The sequence below is a fragment of the Nyctereutes procyonoides genome, unplaced genomic scaffold (genome assembly GCF_905146905.1).
Source record: "Nyctereutes procyonoides isolate TBG_1078 unplaced genomic scaffold, NYPRO_anot_genome, whole genome shotgun sequence".
Taxonomy (NCBI): Eukaryota; Metazoa; Chordata; class Mammalia; order Carnivora; family Canidae; genus Nyctereutes; species Nyctereutes procyonoides.
In genome coordinates, this window is record NW_026575136.1 from 311,356 (window position 1) to 317,355 (window position 6,000).

The following is a 6,000-nucleotide window of genomic DNA, read 5'->3' on the forward strand; positions in this document are numbered from 1 at the left end:
GGTGTTAATGGTTTGATTAAAAACTTACATGTAAGACCTGAAATCACGAAACTCATAGAAAACGGGAAAAAAAATTCCTTGACATGGGTCTTGGCAATGATTTTTTAGCTATGAAGCCTAAAGCACAGGCAACAAAATAAACAAACAGGCAGGACTACATCAAACCACAAAGCTTCGGCACAGCAAAGGAGACCATCAGTACAATGAAAAGACAACCCTATGGAATGGGGAAAAAATATTTGCAAACCATCTGTCTGATAAGGAGTTAGTGATCACCTAATATACAGGTGATCACTAGCCCCCTCTGAGCCTTAGTTCTTCATATGAAAAATCAAAATTTGAGTCAAGGAGATTTCCAAGGTCCCATTCAGCCTTAACATTTGGCGATTCTACAGCAAAGCCCTTCTCTTAGGAAAAGCAGGCCAATGGGGATGTGCTCTTGGAAATGAATCTTTTATTATTTCCCTGGGGAGAATGGAATTTGAGAAAGTTGGCTTTCACTCCAGATTTCTCACAGAAGGGAAAGAAAGGTCGTACTGGGGTTTGACAGCTGAAGCACGCACACTCTTGCTCTCTGCAGGCTGAATTTCCAACAGATCCGGGTGCAGATGGGTCGGAAATGAATGGAATTGGCAGAGTTGATTGCTATCTTTTTTATTACTGTTCAGTGTTTGATTTCTGCTATGACCCTGGCAGATGACAACAGATCGCTAGGCTTGACCAGAAGTAGATTATTTTTTATCTGATCATTCTTTGTGTGTATTTGGGGTGAATGAAGGTTTTTAATATTGAAAAGTCAAACAGCATGGACCATTTCATCCACTGTCAGCTTAGCCTGTTATTTATAGGCCCATTCCCTTAACTTTCCAATTCTTAAAAAAAAAATAAAATATAAAAAAAATCAGCCATCAGAAGCTCAGCCTGATAATGTCAGAAGATGGAGTTTGGAGATAAATACACATCCTTCTTGGTTCTTGGGTCACTTCTGGGCAGCACTGGGTTTGACATGAATCTCTTTTTCTCTGTCATAGGTGGTTGAGTCTCATGAGAAACACCCACTGCCATGAGCAAGTGTGGTTCAACCATGTCATGCCAAGGGTTTGGCCATAGCAGGGAACTAAGTGCTTGGATGGATTTTTTTCTGCAACTAGAAAGTTCTTAAAAATATGCAGAGCATTATTTTGAGATTTCTATGACTTAGTCAAATGTGTTAAAAATATTTCTGTTTTCTGGGGGATGATTGGGAGCTAAGGACCCAGTGTTTACATTCAGGAAGTAGACTAGAGAACTCATGGGGGAACATGGTGACAAAGAGGAAAAAGAGATCAAGATTTTAAAGGGTCTGGGATTTTACCCAACTTGTACCTCACAAACCAACCAGTTACCCTGGTGCAGTTTTATGGATGCTGGTGGACTCCTGGTTCAGGACAAAGAAGTTTGTTACTTCACACAATAGCAGTAGTCTGAGTGTCATGGTTGTGCCAGTTTCCTGAATCCCATTTCCATAGGGTCATATGGAGAGGGCCAGGTGACCCCCACAATTACAGGGAACTGTGTTACAGGAGAGACATCCTGAGTTGAGGGAGCCTGAATCTTTTATAGTGGGAAACAAGCATGCTTGCCCTTAGCTCTGGAGGGAGACATTATCTACGGGCAAGCAAACTTATGCTTTGTTCTGGAGAGAGACACAATTTCTGTCTTCTTAAGGCTATTCTCTATGTAGATATTCTGGAAAAGATAGTGTCTCCCCTTGCCACAAGTGCAGAAACTCAAGAAATGCATGGAGAATTGTCTTCCAGCAGGAACAAAGACCTGTTTTTGCCTTAATGTCACAATTTCTCCCATCCTCCCCAGATGCCTCAGGTGAGTGCACCCCTGGCTTTGGCTCCTGGTAGTTTCTCTTCTCTAATTTCTAAGGAAATACAGGTAGACAGATTCCTGCCTAAGCTTACGGCACAATTCAAATTCTTCCTGGGGCCAAGGCTAAGAACTGTAAGAGTTCTGTTCACTTTATGGCCAATGCATCTTTTTTTTGTGGTCTTGCAGTGCAGTTGGACACTTCATCTATTGGAAATGTTAGTTCTATACCATCTTTGACATAGATGGGACTGTGGGTTGTTACCTCAGCCAGTCCTTGTTGATTGAGGCAGATTTTACATTTTTAGGATTGGGTATCTGGTTCAAAGCATTCCATGAAGATGTGCTGGAACCATGATGCCAAGTCAGGTCTATGGAAATGGACACTTTTCTGTCATTTTCTTCATAATCAGAGTTTTCTAAACTATTTGAGAAAAGATGAGTGAGAATCCTCAGAATATCCTTCTGAAGCTTCAGAAATTTAAAATTGAATCATTTATTTATTTGAGAGAAAGAGAGAGTGACAGAGGGAGACGCTGGCTCCCTGTTCAGTAGGGCTCAATCCCAGGACCCTGAGATCATGATGTGAGCTGAAGGCACTTACCTGGCTGAGCTAGCTCAGGTGCCCCTAGCTGCAGCAATTTTTGGGAAAGCAATATTGAAAGAGATTGCTGGTTGCCCACTCAGTATCCATTCTCTCCTTTGTAGGATAGGGCTCCTGTATATTAGAATAGGAAATTTGCCCAATTTTTAAAAAACTTCATTTGCTAGGTTTCCTTGAGGTTGGGCCAATGAGGTGGGTAGAAGTAACTTCCAGCATAGTTTTTTTCAAGAACACTCACTTGCTGCTGGGGGACCCTTGCCTCTTCCCTGTCCCTCTGTCCTACCTGGAACATGGCTGAGATGACTAGAGCCACAGTGACCATCTGTGATCATAAGGACACCCCATAAGTGAAAGCATGAGTTAAAGATATTGGAGCAGAAGCATAGGTGGAGCCTGGACCATGTGAACATCGTACCAGCCCTGGAGTCCCTGTCTCTGGATCTTTTCATTGTGAGGGAAACTAACTCCCTTCCCTCCCCCCCTTTTTTTTGCCATTGTGTTTTTGGATAGCAGATGCATGTATGTCCTTGCAGATATTAGGTTGCTTGGTGATACCTAATTGTAATCTGAGTGTTCATTGTATCTAGTTGCGTTTTTTAGTTGCAAGCAACAGAAACATTGGCTAATATTAGCATAAAAGGACTAATTATTTTTTAGGAAGGTTGTGGGACTGCTCCCAAGAGTAAAGTGAGAGCTGAAGAACTGGGCAGGAGCATCTGGGCACCAGATTGCTCTGGAAGACGCGGATGGCAGGCTCTGCTCATTGATATCATTGGAACTCTGGTTCCTTGTGAGACCTTGTGTTCTTCAGCCAAGATTCAGCATCTCAGGGAGGCAAGGATTTGATCAGCTGAGCCAAGGTGACGTATGTCCCGGGTGAAGGTCACATGACCATCCTGTGCCAAGTTGGTGAGAGGAGGAGCAGAGCAGGGACTCATCCAGCTCCCAGTATTGGGTGGGGGGTGGTCACCACCATTGGTTAGGCACCTGGATTTCTTGTCCCACACAACAGAGGCCAGTCCCTCTGGGGCAATCAGAGTGCTGTTGAGAAGTGCAGAGGATTTAGACTTTCTTGCGATGAGGTGAGTTGGTTAAGATAAAAGGCAGATTGTTATGCCATGAAAACTTCAGGGATGAGCAGTTCTGGACAGGTCTGCCCTCATTGGGGACCCAGGCTTACAATGATGGCCCTGCCTCTGAGGAGGGAAAATGCTTTATGTAAAAGCCCAAAAGAGCTCTTATAATCTTCTCCAGTTCATGTAGCCGTAAGTGCCATTTCAAGGTAAAATACTAACACATCTATTCCGTGGGCTGCCTGTTATTTCCTTAATCGGGTTGCAGTTTCTAATTCACACTCATTAACCCACCTGCAGCAACTACAGGTCCGTGCAGGTCTCCCTAAGTGGGGGCAAGTAATCTTGTCCCCCTGTGGTGGGAAATCAGAGCTCTGAAAAAATCAAGTGCTGTTCCCAGGGCCTTGGGGTGTGATGATAGCACGGTGAGGTGAAAGCAAATTACAGTCTGTGGTTAAGGTGGACGTAGGTCATCAGTTAAGTAATGGTTGCCGAGGAGAGCTGGCCTCAGTGTGAAGATGTTCATGGATGTGACGCGTGAGCCTCAGAGATTCTAACCACGTGGAGAATATTAGTGAAATCTGTCCAAGAATGAAGAAACTCAGAAACTTGGACTCTAAGGTCCCCACCAGAATTTGGTTTCTTGTTGCAACTGTGTGTAATATATGTCACCAAAGCAAGCTATCGGAAGGAAAGCAAAAGCTGGTCTCTCCCAGGCTTAAAACTCTCCAGTGGCTTCCCAGAGTCAGTAGAATAAAATCCAACCTCCTCATTCTGGTTATGAAATCTTTAATGATCTGCCCCTGACCTCCCATGTGCTCTTTTCCCCTCTGATTATACCTGCTGCTTCAGTCACTTTCAGTACTGGAAGCAGGTTCTTGCTGCTTCGCATTTGCTACCTGGGAATGTTCTGTCCCAGAACTGTGCATGGCTGATGCTTCCTTGCCATTCAGGCCTCAGCTCAGATGTCACCTGCTCTCTGGGACTCCAGAGGCCTCCTCCCTGACTTCCATTCTTGGCTCTGTCCTGTGCGGGCTGTGTAATATTCAGCAAGCACTTAACTGCTCTACATCTCCTCCTGCTCAGCTGTAAATGGGGATGGTGATGTCCTTATATCATTAAATGGTTGTACAGTTGATAGAAGATAATACAAATGAAGCCCTTAGGACGTGGCCTGGGGGCACAGTCGGTGCTACATTAAATATTGGTGTCACTGTTAGAGGAGCTGCCACTCTGAGTCACTCTGCCACTGAATCTGCTTTGTTTTCTTTGCAGCACTAATCACTGTTTGAAATTACTTTATTTGCCTAATTATTATCTCTTTCTTCCAGGCTATCTACAGGTTGAGTCCCTGGAACAACACAGAGCTCCAGGTTTATTCCTTCCTAGGGGAGGATGGAGCAAGGCCTCGGGAATGGCATTCTCACATTCGCCCCGGGTAGCTAGGAGCTGGACCTCCTCAGTAATTCTGTTGTGTATCCCAGTCACTGACGGGGCCTGTGAAAATGAAAGGTGCCAAAGAGGACCACTGTGTGATTCGGCAATCCCACTCTGGGTGTTTATCCGAAAGAATGGAAAGCAAGGTCTTGAAGAGAGATCTGTGCACCCATATTCATGGCAGCATTATTCACAGCAGTTGAAAGGTAGAAGCAACCCGACTGTCCACTGACGGATGAATGGATAAACAAATTGAGATATAAAGCCATGGGACGCCTAGCTGGCTCAGTGGTTGAGCATCTGCCTTTGGCTCAGGGCGTGATCCTGGGGTCCTGGGATCAAGTCCCACCTCAAGCTCCCTGCAGGGAACCTGCTTCTCCTTCTGCCTGTGTCTCTGCCTCTCTCTGTATGTCTCTCATGAATAAATGAATAAAATCTTAAAAAAAAGAAAAAGCTAAGAAATCAATGCTCACCCAGCTTGGGCTTTGGAATGATTCCATGTATGTGATATAAACTTTCCAAGACGTGATTATCTGGAAGGGATGCGGACAGGACCATAATTGTCATGTTACCTGGAGAAGTACAATGAAATCTGGCTTTGGCTTGGTTAGGAAGAGGAGCCACTGAGCTTGCCTAGTTCCTGGAAAACAGAGTAGGAGCAGTTGTGTTGCAGGCTTTCCGTGTTTGAACATACCCTAGGTCACCTTGGCCTGTGGGGGTTGTATGGTCTCAGTCCTTGTCACCAAACAGAAATCTTTCAATAATCCTAACTTTGAAAACGAGTAGAAAGAAGGTCATGTCAGATCTCCCAGTCCCTGCCAGTTGGTACAGGTGATTCCTGGTGGCCTTCACACATGATCCACACTGGTCCCTGGTTTTCCAAGTTAGAACTAAAATTCATGGGATCTTTGTGGGAATTAGGAAACATCCCCACTTCTAGATTTACACAGGCAAAGTGGGTTTTCCTGCAGGAGACAGAGTCTTGAGTCAGGACAGCTGGCTAGGAAAGTGGAATGCAGGCTGCACTTC

At 44.7% G+C, this 6,000-nt stretch overlaps 1 long non-coding RNA gene across 1 annotated transcript in view; it reads left to right on the forward strand.

The window, feature by feature from the left end:
* The window catches only part of LOC129495542 (uncharacterized), a 69,503-nt gene extending 64,111 nt beyond the window's left edge, over positions 1-5,392 (forward strand). The window contains exon 9 of the long non-coding RNA XR_008661545.1: positions 4,866-5,392. This is a non-coding gene — a long non-coding RNA (uncharacterized LOC129495542). The remainder of the gene's footprint in view (positions 1-4,865) is intronic.
* The last annotated feature ends 608 nt before the right edge of the window (positions 5,393-6,000 follow it).